The sequence below is a fragment of the Neodiprion fabricii genome, chromosome 2 (assembly GCF_021155785.1).
Source record: "Neodiprion fabricii isolate iyNeoFabr1 chromosome 2, iyNeoFabr1.1, whole genome shotgun sequence".
Lineage (NCBI taxonomy): Eukaryota > Metazoa > Arthropoda > Insecta > Hymenoptera > Diprionidae > Neodiprion > Neodiprion fabricii.
In genome coordinates this window covers 18,209,334-18,227,121 of record NC_060240.1, presented here as the reverse complement: position 1 = coordinate 18,227,121, position 17,788 = coordinate 18,209,334, and the positions used below count along the sequence as shown (strand labels likewise).

At 47.3% G+C, this 17,788-nt stretch overlaps 1 long non-coding RNA gene across 1 annotated transcript; it reads right to left on the bottom strand.

The window, feature by feature from the left end:
- Positions 1–9,654: 9,654 nt before the first annotated feature.
- Positions 9,655–10,039, bottom strand: LOC124174795. Its single transcript, XR_006869006.1, has 3 exons — positions 9,984–10,039; positions 9,793–9,894; positions 9,655–9,711 (listed from the first exon to the last, which is right to left on the bottom strand). It is a non-coding gene; the product is annotated as an uncharacterized LOC124174795 (long non-coding RNA).
- Positions 10,040–17,788: the final 7,749 nt, after the last annotated feature.

Below are 17,788 nucleotides of genomic sequence, written 5' to 3'. Positions count from 1 at the left end.
AGCAACGTGTTCTGTTAAATGATCAATTCTTATCTTAGCTATTGAGTATTACTATTTCGTTATACTTTCTCTGATTAATTCATAACTGCTTCTTTACCTATTATCTTTCATTAATTTATCTTAGTGAGTGTACCACGTAAGCGATCTTACATCGCCGCGCGGTCTCACTCGTCGTTCTTTTGACTTTGGAGTATTGCGCCGTACCGAATAACATCTTTTTCATTATTTTCTTCGCTAATACCGCTGATCGTAATTGTCCGTAGTCTCTTTGGTTTGTTGTATGTTGCGTATTAATTCTCTTGAGTATTAATTCTCTTTAGTATTAATTCTCTTGAGTGTTATTTGTCTTAATCCCGAGATTATCTTTTACTGTACCGAATATTATCTCTCTTTCTTCTCGCACTTACCGCAAACTAGAGACTACGTATTATCTGTTGGTTTCTATATTTTATAATAATTCTCTACTTGACCTGTTTTCTTGAATTTACCTCGTAATTAATTCCCTGCCTCTGTTATATCTCTGATAATTCTGGTAATGTGAGAACTATTACATTTTTTGTATTTCGCATGTTTCTTATAATCGCTTCTCATATTTTATGGTTTGCTTGATCAATGCTTAATTTAAGTACCGTATATCTTTTTCCTGTTCTGCCTATTCATTATAAAACCGTGTTAATAATTACCTCGAATCATAGTATCGCGAGCCTACGCATATCTCCCGTTTATTCTGAAAACGTTCTGTTATTTGTTAAAGCTCTCGCTTAACTTTTCTCTGGCTGTAAATTAATTATCTCATCTATCTTAATTGTATCTCAATCTCTTCAGTTGTTTGCTTGTTATAAAGATTTATCGCTTCTTAGCCAACATATTCGATACTATTTCTGCTTCACCTGTTTCTTATTTTATCTATCGGATTCAACCCCTCCCCTCTACCATTACCTTGTCTATACTGAGCAAGCTGTGCAAAACCGCATAAATACAACAATCCGAAATACAAGATCCGAAATTATTAATAAAAATATTAATTACATATAATACATATAAATCAATTTTTGTTGTATTTACGAATTATTAATATTTTTATTAATAATTTCGGATCTGCATTCCGTCAAATATATGCATATATTTATTGTTTAGTTGATAATTCTGGGTTTATAATACATATAAATTAATTTTTGTTGTATTTACGAAAAAAAAGCATAATTTTAAACAGTCCGAAGTTTGAGGCTCGATATTTTTGAAATGGCTGGATTTACGCAAAATGTCAATCAGACCTTTTTTGTAGAGCATCAAATTTCCTATAAGACCTGATTTTGTCATACTTATGAAGTTGCTCGTTATCCCATCACAAAATTCCAAAGTTCAAAAATAAATTTTCCCATGTTATTTAAATGGGAAATAGAAAATTACAAATCGCCACCTCTAAATATTAATATTAAGAGCCTATATTTTCACAGGGTCATTTTCTGGAAATACTCTGACGATTTTTCAATGTTCTTTGAAAAAAAAAAAATAGTCGGTTTTTTTGGGACACTCTAATGTATAAGGTGCGAGCAAATTTTCAGACCATTCAGTTCAGCCTGCGCTTCGTTGGGTTCTAGACACATCATCGCAGTTTCACTTGCATTCTGTGTTAACGTGCGATTCGTTCGCGAGTCAGCTCCGAAAAAGTTTGCGTTTGAATTCCTCTGCACGGACTTGTAGTTGTGCAAGCAAAAGAGTTGGAAAAAGTTTTTAGTGACACAGCAATTTATTCGTACCGCACCTACGCAATGGAACCTCCAGCAGAAAATAACCACATTTACGCGGGCCCAGCGAAACTAACGACGGAAACGAATTTCATGCAGGTAAGTGAACGACGACGATACATTTCATTTTAATGAAAATCAGATTAAAAGTGTGTAAGAAACGCGTCTTCCATCACTACAAACTGTGAGGTGGATTTTTCTCGTCCTCCGGTCACTCGGCGAAAATGACCGAGAACTTACCGCGTACACAATAATTGGGCGACCCGCGATGTCAGCTGACGTGGATCTTACGAAAGGTATCGCGAGATTCTGTTGAGCGCCTGGCGTGATTAACACGCCTCGAAATCGTTGATTCGCTAGACCTCGGCAATTGACTCGGCAGCTCAGAACCGCGGAGATGGTAGGGGTAATTTTTGGGAAAAGAGCTCGACAAAAACACGTTTTTAAACAAAATAAGATAAAATCATATATTTAACGACAGCGATGATTCAAAAACGAAAAAAGAATAATTCAGAATTTGCTCTTCGCGATTCAAAATCGAATAAACAGACCTGAGAAAAATTGACTCTATAAGAAAACTTAAGCCTTCGTGCGCTAGTCGCCTCCTTGATAGTAAACAATAGAACAAAAGTCAGAAACAAAATCCGACCTGAAGCGCGCGCTAACCGCAATCGTCCTTTGCTATTGTGACGTGGTATTTCGTACCCCGTCACTTTGTTTAATTATCGCATTTCCCTAGGTGCAGATATCGCTAAAAATAATGAAAGCACGTCTGAGGCCAATACTCCAAAAATGAACGACTAATTATCTTTAAGTTGAATTCTCTTCACCAAGCTAATTGTATGTTATTTTCTAATTTTGTAATGCTCTACCAGAACCATCTGCGAGACCTTCGCGTCAAGATACCAGGACACTGCCTGACAGGGGTCACGTACCAGCTCAACATCGACCACCACCGACTACAGACGAACGAATACCGCTGAAACCACTCCCGATGGATGCCTATATAGTTGTCGAAAAGGGTCGTGCGTGATGCACAAACAGCACCTCCAACTATTTGAGACTTATCGGCCAGGAGCCGAACCACGAACGAATGCTTCTACCGCTCGGATGCATCGTCAGGCGGCGTACAGGGCTGTGCGTCAAAAACACAACAAAGCCTCCCGTCGACGATACTTATCAGCCTGGAGCTGAACCGACCCTAACATCTACTAAGTCGTTGACTATCCAATAGAAGACGGTTTTCTCTGCACGAACCGTCTTATCGAAGGACTGCGGCGTGGAATAGGCTAATGATATGCTGACCACGTGGATCTGGTGGATCTAGTGTGGGGATCCGGGTTGAGGGCCATCACCACCAGATCGTTCCGGCATGAGGGCTTCGATGAGCGAGGGCCGGGATGCAGCGCCAACGAAATAGCTACAACGGGGAGTACCAGTAAAGCAAGGAGATAGTTACAGTCTGTCGCAAGTCCAGGAGACCGGTGACGTAACATTGCCGCACACCTCAATATCGCAAGACATGAGCAGTACGACCCCCCCCCCCCCCCCCGCCCCTCTCACCAACGATACCGCATAGCTGCAGGAAAACATCTCTAACCACCTTTCGACGTCCCGATACCTCGATACCTGTCGTCGAGGGAAAAGAAAAACCAGCGGCGAGGGATTATCGCCGCCTATCCGTGGACCAGGCCACGCGACCTGCTGGTCCAATTAAAATACCGTAAATTTTAGGAAGAATCACGTGACAGCAGCTCGACGAAAATCAGGATCATCGCTCATCTCGTCACTCTACGTTCAGTTACTGATAACAACAGACGTGCTTTTAGTAACCGCTCTTTTAGTAACTCTACTGTCAGTTTTCCATTTGATTAATCTTACATTCAGCTTTCGTGAATCATACCAGTGTTCTTGTCATCGCTAATTACCGCTACCTTATCGCATTCTCTCGCACGTGTTATATCTTCTTTTACGTAAGTGAGGTTCCTTTTCTATTTTGTGAAGCCACGAGATTACTGGCAATATATCGTACTTTTACCTTTATCTCTTTTTCTCTTTACCTTGCAGTTGGTCTGCTTGAGCCAATTGGGCTCGTATCTTTTCTCTTTATCTTGCAGTTGGTCTGCTTGAGCCACCTGGGCACGTACCTTATTCTCTCTTATCTCTTATCTTGTCCCTTTCTCTGTCTTATTGCAAGTAACTTCGTGACTGGTTGACTATTACTTACGCATTGTAGTGACTATTGCTTTATTTTATTATCTTTCTCTTCTGGAATATTTGAATGTCTAATATCGCTGTCTAGCAGCGCGTTCCGTTGAAGGATCAATTTTTATCTTAGCTACTGAGCATTGCTATTTTGTTATTTTTTCTCTGATTAGTTTCTATCTCTCTCTTTACCTATTATCGTTGACTATCGTATCTTAGTGAGTGTACCGCGTGAGCGATCTTACATCGCCGCGGGGTCCCGCTGCTCGTCGTTCATTTGACATCGGAGTATTGTGCCGTATCGCATAACATCTTTTTCATTATTTTCTTCGCTAATATCGCTGATCGTAGTTGTCCGTAGTCTCTTTGGTTTGTCGTAGGTTGCATATTAATTTTCTGGAATATTATTTGCCATATCTTGAATTATCTTTTATCGTACCGCGTATTACCTTTCTTTCTTCTCGCGCTTACCGCAAACTAGAGACTACGTATTATCTGTTAGTACCTATATCTTATAATAATTTTCTATTTGACCTGTTGCCTTGAATTTACCTTGTAATTCATAATTCCCTGTCTTTGCATATTTTTGATAATTCTGGTAATGTGATAACTATTACGATTTCTGTATTTCGCATGTGTCTTATAATAGCTTCTTATACTTTATGGTTCACTTGATCCATGCTTAATTTAAGTACCGTTTATCTTTTTCTGATCTGAATATTCATTATAAAACCGTGTTAGTTATTACCTCGAATCATAGTATCGCGAGCCTACGCATACCTCGCGCTTATTCGGAAAACGTTCCGTTAATTATTGAATCTCTCGCTCAACTTTTCACTGGCTGTAAATATTGTTAATTATCGCATCTATCTTAATTGTACCTCAATCTCTTCAGTTATTTGCTTGTTATTAAAATTTATCGCTTCTTAATCAATATATTCGATACTATTTCTGCTTCACCTGTTTCTTATTTTATCTATTGGATTTGACCCCGCCCCTCTACCATTATCTTGTCTATACTGAGCAAGCTGTGCAAAACCGTCGTAGAACCTGACCTTACCTTTACCTATTACCTTTACCTTCACCTTTATCTTTTTCTCTAATTATCTATTCTCTTTGACACATGTGCGTCTGGTGCCCAACAATCATATTTTTCCCTTTTCTTATCTCTCTATATCTAAGTATTCAGGTTAGTGACTGCGCCGTAGGGTAACTAATTATTTCATTTCTTCGTTTTTACCCTCAACGCCAAAAATTGGTTACAATATATATTGTGACGTGGATTTTTCCCGCTCCTCGGTCACTCGGAGAAGATGACCGAGAACTTACCACGTGCACAATAATTCGGCGTCCACGATGTCCCCTGAACCTGAAATAATACCGCGAAATTTGTTGGGCGCCTGGCGTGATGAACACGCCTCGAAGTCGGTAATACGATATACCGCGACCATATGCTCGGTAGCTCAGTACCGCGGAGAGGGGAGGGGTAATTTTTGGGTAGAGAGAGATACGCCACACGTACGCCAACAAGTTATTTCACAAAGCAGCAATAAAATTAGACAATATATTTCAAAATAGCGATAATACAAAAAAGAAAATAAAAATAATAACAATACTGCGAGTTTGTCCTCGCAATCCCAAATGCAAACGCTTAGCTAAAAAAAAGGAACGAGCAAACAAAATAATCAATAAAAAAAATGAAGGGATCCAGAAGACCTCTACGGTCTACGTGCGCTAGTCTCTATACTAATCGTGACCGCTAATTTACACACAAAAAAAAAACCAAAAACAAAATAGGACCCGATGTGCTGCTCGCGATCGTCCTCTACAGAATGGCGCTAATCGCCAACTTAATACTAACGGATTATGCAAAAAAAACCAAACGGAAACGAGGCTCGTCGCGTCACCCGCGACTATCCTCCACCAAAGAATCTTTTTACTAGCGCGCACCCGAGCTCCGCTTTCTCTGCGACGGCGGGACGCGGTCGCGAATTCGAATGCTCCCCGTGAGACTGCTCGCGACCTATACGAGAACTGAGGCTGTATCGAATGAAGTTAAAATGACCCCGTGTAACGGAATTCAGTTACACTCAAACTCGAGGCAATAATGTCTCGGCTCAACCCGTGACTCGACTCGATCTCCTCGGTCACCCGAAATTAACGCTACTTCCTTACGCGCAACTCAGGCTACGGTCACCAAGCAGATGTTTCGGCTAAAGAATCTCGAGTACAGTCGCTAACGCCAATCCTCACTGGCTATCCGTCCTCGGCAAGCCTTCACTAATTATCTCTCGAGATTCTCTCGCAAGAAGGTTAACAGCGCTTACCGCTCCACATCCAAGCGATGAACTCGCCCACTCCCTCGTGATTCATCCCGGTCATCTTAACTCGAAACCACACTAATTCCCAGAAACCCACGAAACAAAACGCAACTGTCACAGTGTGCTAGAGCTTCAGCTAACCGCCAGAACTAGAGTGATCTCGGATGGTCGCAACGCCGATCTCGTCCCGCTAATCCTTTGTGACGTCATCACCCTAAGAATGCGCAACAATCGATCTGTCATCGATTTTGGGGATTGCGCAACTTGCCGCGCACCTGTCGTCGCTACGCGGCGCGAAACTTCGGGCTAGATCGCGATGTCGTCTCCCGCGCAGCTCTACGGCGTCCTGGGGTTGGGCGAGGTGGTGCTCCCTCGTCGCTAGCTGGTCTTTCGCGGTTGCCTCGGTTGAGCGTTGGCGGGGCGAGCGGGGAGGCTGCGGCGCGCCGGCCACCAGCGGGAATCGCGTCCGCCTTGGATTCCCGCGCTGCAGGGATCTGCGTTGTCTCCCCCTCCGCAGCCTCGGTATCCTTCCCGCGAGATCTCCGCGGTTTCGCCTTGCCTCGAAATCTCTTCGGCGTCGGAGTTGCTCGCTGGATGGTGGCCGGTGTACTCGAAAGAAAAAATAAAAACAAAAGCCTGCAATATCTTATTCTTACTTCGCTATTTCGTCCCTGTCGAAGCCCGGGTGCGTGACTCCAGTTCTGGCGCTCTCTCTCTCTGATTATTTCGCGACTCGATTCCCGAACCCTTATCCCGCGATTCCGCCCAGGGTTCAGGGAGTACCTTGTAACGCGCAGGCCTAATCGAAATGCCACGTTACAATATATATGTATAATTATTATTCTATAATTATATAGAATTATTCTATATCTATAATTTTGGCTTGATAATCAAACTCGCGAATCCATATTGTTCACAACAACATTGTGAACGCAACTCGTTGGTCGCGCGCCTTCCAACCCACGCGAGGCAACCAGCCTTGCACACTTTCCAATCACGCGACCCAGAAGAAAGTGTGACGTCACGCGCGCCGCTCACTCCACCCACGCAGCCGAGCGCGTTGCGTAATCAACCAACGTGGTCTCCCGCTGCCAAGGACCAACCGAGGCTGCAATAAGAGACGACCGATCAGACCGATCGGCAGGACACTTCGGGTTCACCTCGTCTTGACCAACCTTACTGACGCTGACGCTACAACGCCACGCCTTACCTACGCTTCAACGCTACGCGGACGTTACGCCACTACGACGTTTGACTGACGCTACGACGACACGTTCGAAGACAGACCGGACAGCAGACTGATTGCATAACGGATCCTGTTTATCTGGCTGCGGTCAGCCCACATACAAACACAGCAGCTTCGAACCCTCCTGCTCCTTGGGTACTGCACCCTATCGATATCCCGTCACGGCCTCTCACCAGACCTCCAGTTGTATTACTTTCCTTGTGGGATGTACGGAGAGCTCGACTAACATCACCTAGCTACTACAGACGCATCCCGGCTCCAGTTTCCCCGTTTCACGAGCCGCAGCGCTCGTTCGTGTCAACTGCCACCCAGACGACCGACAGTGAGTGGGAGTCTCCAGTAAAGACGACTGAGAACCGCCATCCCCCGACACCGCCAAGCTCTCCAGAGAGCCGGTACACGCCACCACCAAGGACTGAGACTGACCCCCCTCGACGCCCGACATCCTCGCTGCAGCCTCCACCACAATTCAAAAGGACAAAAACCTCTCCTATTATCACGTGGCAACCTTTACTCTAACTTGTACATATGTAAATAAAATAAATAAGATGTAAAATAAACTCAAAAATAAAAACAAACTCATCCTTGACTTCAGCGACCCACACCTTCCACGCGGTTCGGTCGAACTACTAGCTATCAAATAGCGAACAGAATGTATTGACAGCATTGTCAGAAGGAGAAATTTCCGATGATGATAAACTTAGTTCCGCGCCTAAATTGAGATACGGAAATGACCATCTGACGAAACTGTACACGGCTCAATGACAGATCAGAAGACAGGGATGAGACGGAGACCTCGCCTCACTTAGCCAAGATATTGAACGGCTTTCTCGTGTAGCTTTGCTAGATCACGAGCCGTCTCGTAATTTATTAGCGACCCAAGCTTTCCTAAACGCATTAGTGATCCGGAAATCAAAATGGCCGTTGGGACATCGGGTCTCACTTCTCTGCGAGAGGCAACGGCCAAAGCCCTTGAGGTGGAGGGTATGCGTAAGCAATATTTTGGGAAAAATAAGCTTCGCCGGATTGCGATGTCCAAAAACACCTCAAAAAGACGAAGTTTTGAGCACTCGGAAAAGACAAAGCCTCAAAATTACAGAAATAAAAATGATAATAATAATTTTAAACAAAGAAATCGTGGTTCTTTTCAAGACCAGAAAAACAAACGTGACATTAAAAGCGCGGTCATGACAAATCAAACTGGCTTATCTTGTTTATTTTGTAAGAAAGTTGGACATGACGCCAACCATTGTCTTCAGCTTAAGAAAATTACTGGAGAGCCGATGCAAAAATCGAATCCGAACTCCTATAACTGGCGGAAAAAAGATATAGATATTAGGGAAGCAAATTTTCAGTCAAGCTGTTCAACAGAAACTCATCCAAAAAACTAATTTTGGATGATTTGTCGGGGCGAAAATCATCGCAGATTGTTAAAAGTGAAAGCCCTCTCAGAGAACAGTTTTTAATTAGGAGTCTACGACAGTCTGGTCTTTATGCGCGCGGTACTGTAAATGGCGTCGATTGTCTTTGGGTAATAGATACCGGCGCGGAGGTGACCGTAGTTCGATTAGATCTCTTTGAATACGATGACCAGATTGTTCCCTCTTTATCCCTGCGAACAGCCACAGGAGAGACGACCCCAGTTTTGAGACAAGATAACCTTTTTGGGTGTATCGACTCTCCACGTAAGGTTTTTATAGCAGATATAGAGGATGAAGGTATTTTGGGAATAGACTTCCTTACAGCTCATAACTGTGTCATCTCGACTAAGAGAAATTCACTAGCTTCAAACAATCGCGAAATAGCTCTTTGTACAAATAGGAATGGAATTTATTGGACTCCTCCTAGAATTCGGGAAATGGAACTTTCAGAGGATGATTTTCAACAACACTTTCCTTCATATTTACAGGGCCTTGTTGATAAATTTTCGATTTCATTAAATCTAGCTCAGTTAGAATCGTCTAAATCTCTTTTGCTAGAGTTTATAGATTCTTTCGCCAAAGATAGTGGTGATGAGGGCCGATGTACTTCCGTCAAGCACAAGATCGACGTTGGAGAGAATTCACCGATAAAACAGGCTCCTCGAAGACTCGCTCTCAACGCCCGGGAAGAGGCGAAGAAGCTTGTGGAAAACATGCTAACGAATGACGTGATCGAACCATCGTCTAGTCCCTGGGCCTCACCAATCGTCCTTGTTAATAAAAAGGACGGATCCTAACTATTTTGCATCGATTACAGGAAGCTGAACGACATAACGAAGAAAGATTCTTACCCTCTACCCAGAATCGACGAGACACTCGACCTGATAGCTAGTGCAAATTGGTTCAGCATCATAGATCTTCAGAGTGGATACTGGCAGGTCGAAATGGATCCTCTAGACAAAGAATAAACAGCTTTTGTCACAGGTTTAGGAGGACTATGGCAGTTCAAGGTCATGCCTTTTGGCTCAAGTAATACGGCTACCTTTGAACGAATGATGAAGGCTGTTCTCCATGGGCTCACTAGCAAAATATGCCTCGTTTATTCAGACGATATAATCGTCTTTGGCAAGAACTTTGAAGAAGAAGTTTAGAATCTCAAAAAAGTTTTCGCCAGGCTGAAGCAAGCAGGCCTAAAAATGAGCCCGAAAAAATGCCATCTGTGCCAGAAAAGAAGTAGGCTTCCTCGGACATATCGTCTCAACACAAGGTGTGAAGAACGACCCATCCAAAATCAAGGTTTCTTCTTGGCCGACACCTAAGAATAAAGAACAAATTCAAAGCTTTTTAGGCCTTTGTACTTAGTACAGAAGATTTGTAAAAGGTTTCGCTAATATAGCTAAACCTCTCCATCACTTAATCGGAATCAAGATTCTTTTTGACTGGACCCCGGAATGCGCAGAAGCTTTCAAGAAATTGAAAGAAAATCTTAATTCTTCGCCGATTTTAGCTTATCCAAAGGTCGAACTTCCTTTTATTTTGGATACGGATTCCTCTCTTTCAGGAATAGGTAAGGTTCTGTCACAAATTCAGGAAGGTCAGGAGAGAGTGATGAGTTATTTCAGCAGAATTCTGAGTAAAACTGAGAGGAATTATTGTGTCAATCGTAGAGAACTTTTAGCTGTTGTTAAGACCGTAGTTTATTTTCATCATTATCTGTACGGTAGGAGATTTTTGATACGAACAGACCATGCTTCTCTTAGGTGGTTACTTTCGTTGAAATCCCCTGAAGGTCAGGTAGCTAGATGGTTAGAAAGACTCGGACAGTACGATTTTGACATTCGTCATCGAGCAGGAATTCATCATGGAAACGCCGATGCTCTCTCTCGAAGACCCTGCGAAGTAATGCCAGAGTGTAAACAGTGTGCACAATTAAAGAAAAATCCAGACCCCCCTCTTTTAATACGGAAGATTTCACTCGAAAATAACCTGGAGGAATGCAGAAAATCACAACAAGAGGACGACACTTTAACTCAAGTTAGGTCCTGGAAGGAAGCAGAGACTCGCCCAGACTGGCAGAATATATCCTCAGCCGGGCCAGATTTGAAAATTTATTGTGCTCAATGGGACTCTATCCTTTTAATTGACGGAATTTTATACCGAAAATGGGAATCTGCAGACTTGAAGGAAATCAGGTGGCAACTTTTGGTTCCCAGGACACGAATTCCAAAGATTCTTGCTCTTCATCATGATTCTCCTGCAGGCGGACACTTCGCCTCGAATGAAACTCTGGGCAAAATTCGCAACTTATACTTTTGGCCCCGTTGCCGGACGGACGTTGAAGATTGATGCCGAAGAAGTCGAATCTGCACGGAAAAGAAAGGACCTCGAGCAAAAGGACAAAGCTCTCTTCAAGTTTACAACGTGGGAGCTCCATTTGAAAGAATAGCGATGGACATTCTCGGACCTCTCCCGATAGCCCATTCTGGAAATAAATATTCTCTGGTTATTGCCGATTATTTTACTAAGTGGCCTGAAGTGATCGCTCTCGCTAATCAAGAAGCCTCCACTGTAGCACAGGCATTCGCTGAAGAGTTTATTTGTAGACACGGAGTTCCTCTAGAACTTCATACTGATCAAGGCCGAAATTTTGAGTCAACCTTAATGAAAGAGGTTACCCAGATTTTAGGGGTTAGAAAGACTTGTACGACTCCTTTGCATTCACAATCTGACAGCATGATTGAGCGTCTGAATCGAACCTTGCTACAGTATTTGTCGTCTTTCGTAGAGCAGAATCAGAGAGACTGGGATTCGTGGATCCATTTCTTCCTCTTATCTTACAGATCTGCGATTCATGAGACGACGAAGCAGACGCCGGCTCTCATGCTTACTGGAAGAAATCTTCGACTTCTGTCAGATTTAGACAAAGGTCCTGTTCGTGTGTATAGACAGCATCAAACAGATCATGCCATTTTATTACAACAACGTTTAGGACTTCCGTTTCCGGTTTGGATGTGAGTGGCAGGTGTGAGAAAGAGTGTGAGTGGAAAGGCGAGAATTTAGCAGGATAGCAAAGGTGAGGAGGAAAGGAAATAGGGAAGAGAAGGAGCGGGGAAGACCAGGACGTGCGGACGGGTGAAGGGAATAGGGAGGCTGGAGTAAAAGGGAAGGACAGGTGAAAAAAGGGGGAGAGTTTTGAGATTAGTCAGAGAGAGCCGGCGGACGGCAAAGGGAAGGATAACACAAAAATAGGCGGTGACATCTAAGAAGTAGGAAGAGGGATAGAGCAGAGACAGATAGGCGGCAGGTAGATAAGGTAGGGAGCGGTGGCGGAGAGAAAGAGTATGAGCAACGCGGGTGGCCAAAAAGAAGGGGCGAACAGAGTAGAGGAGGAGAAAAAGAAAGGTAGGCCGGGTGCAGTAGCATCATTAGGGAGGGATAGGAGTCATAGCCTGGGATCGGCGACGACGGTGCTAGATTTATGGAAGAGAAAGCGGGAGGAGGAAGTGGAAAAAGGGGTGGAGGATGCAGATGAGATACAGGAAAGAGAAAGAGTATTTGGGAAAAGCAGGAAAGCTCACCGGTCGCCGGAGGGCAAGACAGGTGAGGAAGGGAAGACAGAGAGAGGGAGTATACAGGATATGCTAAGGCTGATTAGGGAAGACTTAAAGATAGGTCTAGAGGAGGTCAAAGGGGAAGGAAGGGGGATCAGGGACGAAATGGAAAAGATTAAAGGGGAAATGACTGGAAGGGAAGAGCAGTGGGAAGTAGAGAGGGGGGAGATGAAGGAAACGATAAGGGACCTAGGTAAAAGATTAGAAGAGGTAGAAGAGCGGAGAGGGGGGAGATGGAAAGGGTAAAGGGGAGGCTGGCAGAATTAGAAAAGAAGAGTGCAGAAGGCGGGGGGGAGAGGCAGAGACAGGGGAATGCGGAAGTGGCGCAGGTAACAATAGATCGGTTAAAAGAGATGGAGTGGGCCATAGAGAGGTAAGAAAGGGAAGAAAGAAGGGGAAATATAGTATTGAGAGGAGCGAGAACAGAGAAGGGAAGGGAAAAGGAAGGGTTGAAAAAGATTATGCAGGTGATAGGAGTAGCGTAGGCGTAGTAGGCGATGGCCCTAGCGGGTGTTGACGCAATCTGATTTCTGCCCAGTGCTTGCGATGGCCCTAGCGGGTGTTGACGCAATGTGATTTCTGCCCAGTGCTCTGAATGTCAACGTGAAGAAATTCAAGCAAGCGCGGGTAAACGGCGGGAGTATCTATGACTCTCTTGAGCGAAGGTATATGGCCCGCCGCGATACCCGACGTGACTGACGTACAGCTTCCGCTGAACCGTCTCGACGCTGCAGCCAGGCGGTGTGCTGGGAACAACCAGCAACCACTACAAATTGTGGCCACGCTTGCGGGGTGGTGCTGAACTCTCTAGCTCCAAGCTGGGGACGACGGCTAAGCCTGTGCGAAAGAGTGGTCCAAGCCCGAGGCAAGCAGACGTACTGTCTGTCTTGCGCTCGGGCTTTTCTCGTTAGTGACCCTCGAACACCGACAGCCGGTCTAGAACCGGCCGTATATAACAGCAAGCGCGAACGGTAGGAGGTACAGGTCCCTCCTCGTGGTGCATGTGTGCCGCTCCAAGCGGTACAATGCGCACTGTTTGTGGTGCCTGGCAAGCACCCTGACGCCAGCCAATGTGCTGGACCCAGGCACATTCCCCTGTGAAGTGACCAGGGGGCCTCGAAACCAGAGTGGGCACCTTTCTTTTTAAGGATTGGCGGTTGGAGAGACAACCGGTGCGCTCGGCAAGGACCGCCGCAAGCGTCCCGGTTTGGATGCTGCCGCAAAAGCTCCTGGTGACCGGGGGGGGACCTCGGCATCAGTATCTATCCGAGCACCATGGATCGTATCCTACACGATGCCTCGGAGGCGGCTGACACACCCAACGCCGCTCGGGATGTGTCAGTCGTGGCAGAGTTAATTGCCGAAGGTGCGGATGTAGCGGCGGGGAGTGATGCTGCCCTAAGTGATCAACCAGGCCCGTCCAACAGGCCACCTGGTCGTCCCCTCGTAGCGGGCCGGAGCGCGAGGGCAGACGACCCTAATCTTATCCGTGCCACAGAGCGCTTCGTTCTGGTTGGGGCGCTGCGTAAAGTACAGCGCTGCCCAAAATGCTTGCAACACGGTCAGACCATAATCTGTACCGAGAGCAAGCAGCTTGACAAACACATCAGAGAGGAGCATCCCACGGTCTGCACTCTCTGGCAGTGCGAAGTCTGCAACCGAACTTTCGACAGGGTTCATGGGTGGCGCAACACATTACGAAATGTGCGCCTCAACAAGTGAACGAAGCGCCGAAACCGTATTCCTGCGCCCTCTGCGACCTGACTTTCGAGACTCAGAGGGGTCTGTCTACACACGAGAGACATGTGCACCCCTCCTTGAGGAACGAAAAGCGAGTTGCAATCGCGGAGAAACCGGCGGCTCCAAGCGGCCGAAAGGCCACGATCTGGTCGGATGAGGAACTCGAACACCTTGCTACACTCGAGCTGCGTTTTGGCGCCGAGCGCCTCATAAACGTAAAGCTCAGCGAGTTCTTCCCCGACCGATCGTACAAACAGATATCGGATGCACGCCGGCGTATCCGCGAGCAAAAGGAACGTAGAGCGCGAGCCAGAGCAGAGCCAACCCATGAGGAGGAGGACCAGGACCACAATCCTGTTCCACCGAATCTGGGGGAAGCTGAAGACACTGCCGCGATACTGGCCGCGCATGTAACGAGTGAGCCTCTGGTACCCGATCGCCCTATAGGACCAGAGGACGCACCACTCATCAGAGAGGCCCGTAGGAATTACGGTGAGGCAGGCGAATGGTCCGAGTGGACCAGCTCCTTGCTGCGGCTTCTCGATGCTAACGACTTTTCGGAGCAAAGCATCGAGGCCCTGTATGATGGGCTGATACGCCGGATCAAGCCTGGCTCGAGAGCACCGAGAGGGCCGCGCTTGATGCGTAGTCACCGTCGGGCGAGGCAGAAACCGCCCAACAGAACCGCTCGGAAGAAGTTCGCCTACGCCAGATGCCAGGACTTGTATAACAACAATCCGAAGCGTCTGGTGTAGGCAGTAGTGTCTGGCGATTCCTCTGTTCTGGAGCCTAGCCAAAGCCCACCCGTGGGGCCGACGCGACAGCTCTATGAGCAGCTCTGGGGCGAACCGGGACCAGACACAACTCTACCCCCTGGGGTAACAGAGTTTGTGTCAAGCGAACGCCTTTTGATCCCGGTGACCGCCTCGGAAGTAGAGGGGAAACTCGCCAAGACCAGTTCTGGGTCGGCTGCTGGACCTGACGGAGTGACGCGGGCGGACCTCCAAACCAAGCAAGCGTGCGTTGCCCTCTCCAGGCTTTTCAATGTTCTGCTCCATGCCCGACACTATCCCAAGGCATGGAGAACAAACAGAACTACGCTTATCCCGAAAGCCGGCAAAGACGCCTCAGACGTTAAGAACTGGAGGCCAATCACCATCAGTTCGATGATCAGCAGGGTGTTTTCATCCTTGCTTGATCGAAGACTGAGAGGCGTCTTGACGCTGGACTGCCGGCAGAAGGGATTTACGGAGGAGAATGGCTGCCATGCAAACATTAAATTGTTGCAGGCAGCCTTATTGAACGCAAAAGTGGAAGGCGGCGTGATATCCATTTTGGACATCACAAAAGCCTTCGACACGGTCCCTCACTCCTCCATCGCGCAAAGCCTGGAGAGAAAGGGTATCCCACCGTCGATCGCCACCTATGTGGCCGATATGTACAGGGGCTGCGGCACGACCATCAAGTCGCAGGATGGCGAGGTGCAAATTGAACTGTTGAGAGGAGTTAAGCAGGGCGACCCGCTGTCTCCTCTCATCTTCAACCTCGTCATCGAACCCCTGCTTGAACGCCTGCAGAGCGAGACGTCGGGCATATCCGTGAACAACCAGAACCTTTCGGTGCTGGCGTTCGCGGATGATCTTGTCCTTCTGTCAAGCGACGCAAAAGCGGCACGCCGGCAGATCAAGACGGTGAGTGAGTACCTGGAGAGACTCGGCATGCTGCTCTCTGTCGAGAAGTGCGCTTGCTTTGAGTATGTCCCAGGTGGCAAGACCTGGTTCCTCAGAAACCCGCGCATTACGGTTCATAATCGAACAGTCCCGTATGCGCCACCTGAGGACGCCCTGAAATATCTGGGGGTAAAGGTCTCGCCCTGGAGCGGCATACTCAACGCGTTTGAAATTAGGCCCCTGGAGGAAGCAATCGGGAGAATTCGAGCGCTTCCTCTCAAGCCAATGCAGAAGATCGATCTTCTGCAAACTTTTATTCTGCCTAGGTTTACCTACAGCTTGATAAGCAGTCCTCCCCCGAAGGCCGCTCTTGAACGAATCGATCGGTTGATCCGTACCAGTACTCGGGAGATCCTGCACCTCACGCCCTCGACCAGTGAAAAGTTTCTTTACACTCCGAGGCGCGAGGGGGGCTTGGGTCTCCCCGAGCTGGGAAAGATCGTGTACATAGTAGCCCTGCGCAATGCCATCAAGGCGCGGGACTCCGTAGACCCGATCGTGAGTGGAGCCCTCGGATCGGAGGACTCGCAAAGGCGGCTTGAGACATACGCCAAGGCACTGAGACTCTCCTGGCCACTGTCTCTGCAAGAGCTTGATCTTCACAAGACCAGGCTCAAGCAGGGCTATCGCCAGAGCTGGGCCAAACAGGTCTGGCAGGGACAGGGAGTCGATGACGTTGCAGCCCAGCCAATCGCAAGCCAATGGCTGAGGCAAAGCGGCCTCATGAAACCGTCCAGGGTGATTGATGGCATCAAGTTGCGAACCAACACGGTTCCGACGAGAGCCTTCATGAAGCTGTTGGACGGCAGAGTGAAAGCCGCTTGTAGGCTATGCCAGGGGCCTGATGAGACTCTGGGGCACATTCTTGGCCAGTGCGTCCACACTAAGGCTAAAAGAATGGTACGCCACGATGAGATAAAAGATCTTCTGCGTGCTCGTCTAGCCGCAAGGTGGGCGGTGATGGACGAGCCGCAAGTGGTTGTCCAGGGGAGTAGGCTCAAACCCGACCTCGTCGTTCACTCGAATGAGGAAGGGGTTCTCGTGCTCGACGTAACTGTCCGGTACGAGAACAGAGACTCCCTTGCCAGGGCAGCCACAGAGAAGATCGAGAAGTACACTCCATTATTGGATGTACTCAAGCTTCAACTCAACGCCCGCAAAGCAAGAGTCATTCCCATCGTGGTGGGCTCCAGAGGCGCGTTACCCGTCAGCACGGTCCAATCCCTGAAACGGCTCGGCTTCAGTAAGGGGGACCTGCTGACAATATCGATGATGGCTCTTCGGAGCTCCATCGATATGCTAGGTACCTTTATGGATACCTAGCTGCCGGTTGGGCGTGTGCCAACCCTTGTGTGGCCCTCGGGCCCCCTGGGACATGGAGCACTTGCCCGCCGGCTTTTCACTTTCGATGCGGTAAACTCCACACGACGCACTTTTAATTTTTTGACATTTATATGTTATTTATTATTGTGTCGTCTTGAACGCAGACGGGTCCGAGTCGCCTGTAATCATAACTCGGACCCATAGCCCCGTCTGTTAATTGATACGGTGGGTGGCGAGCAAGTGGAGGCCGCCGCATGACCGACCCATACGTCACTCGAACAGATGGGTGCAAGTCGTACGGACGCGGGGCTTCTTCGACGAGAGTCTTTAGAGGCCTCGTTGGGCCACGGCGGCGGAGCCGGCGCTCAAACTTAACGACCAGCACAAATGGCGAGTCACTGAGCCCCGGAGCGGACACCTCCACGCGGTATCCCTGGTAACGT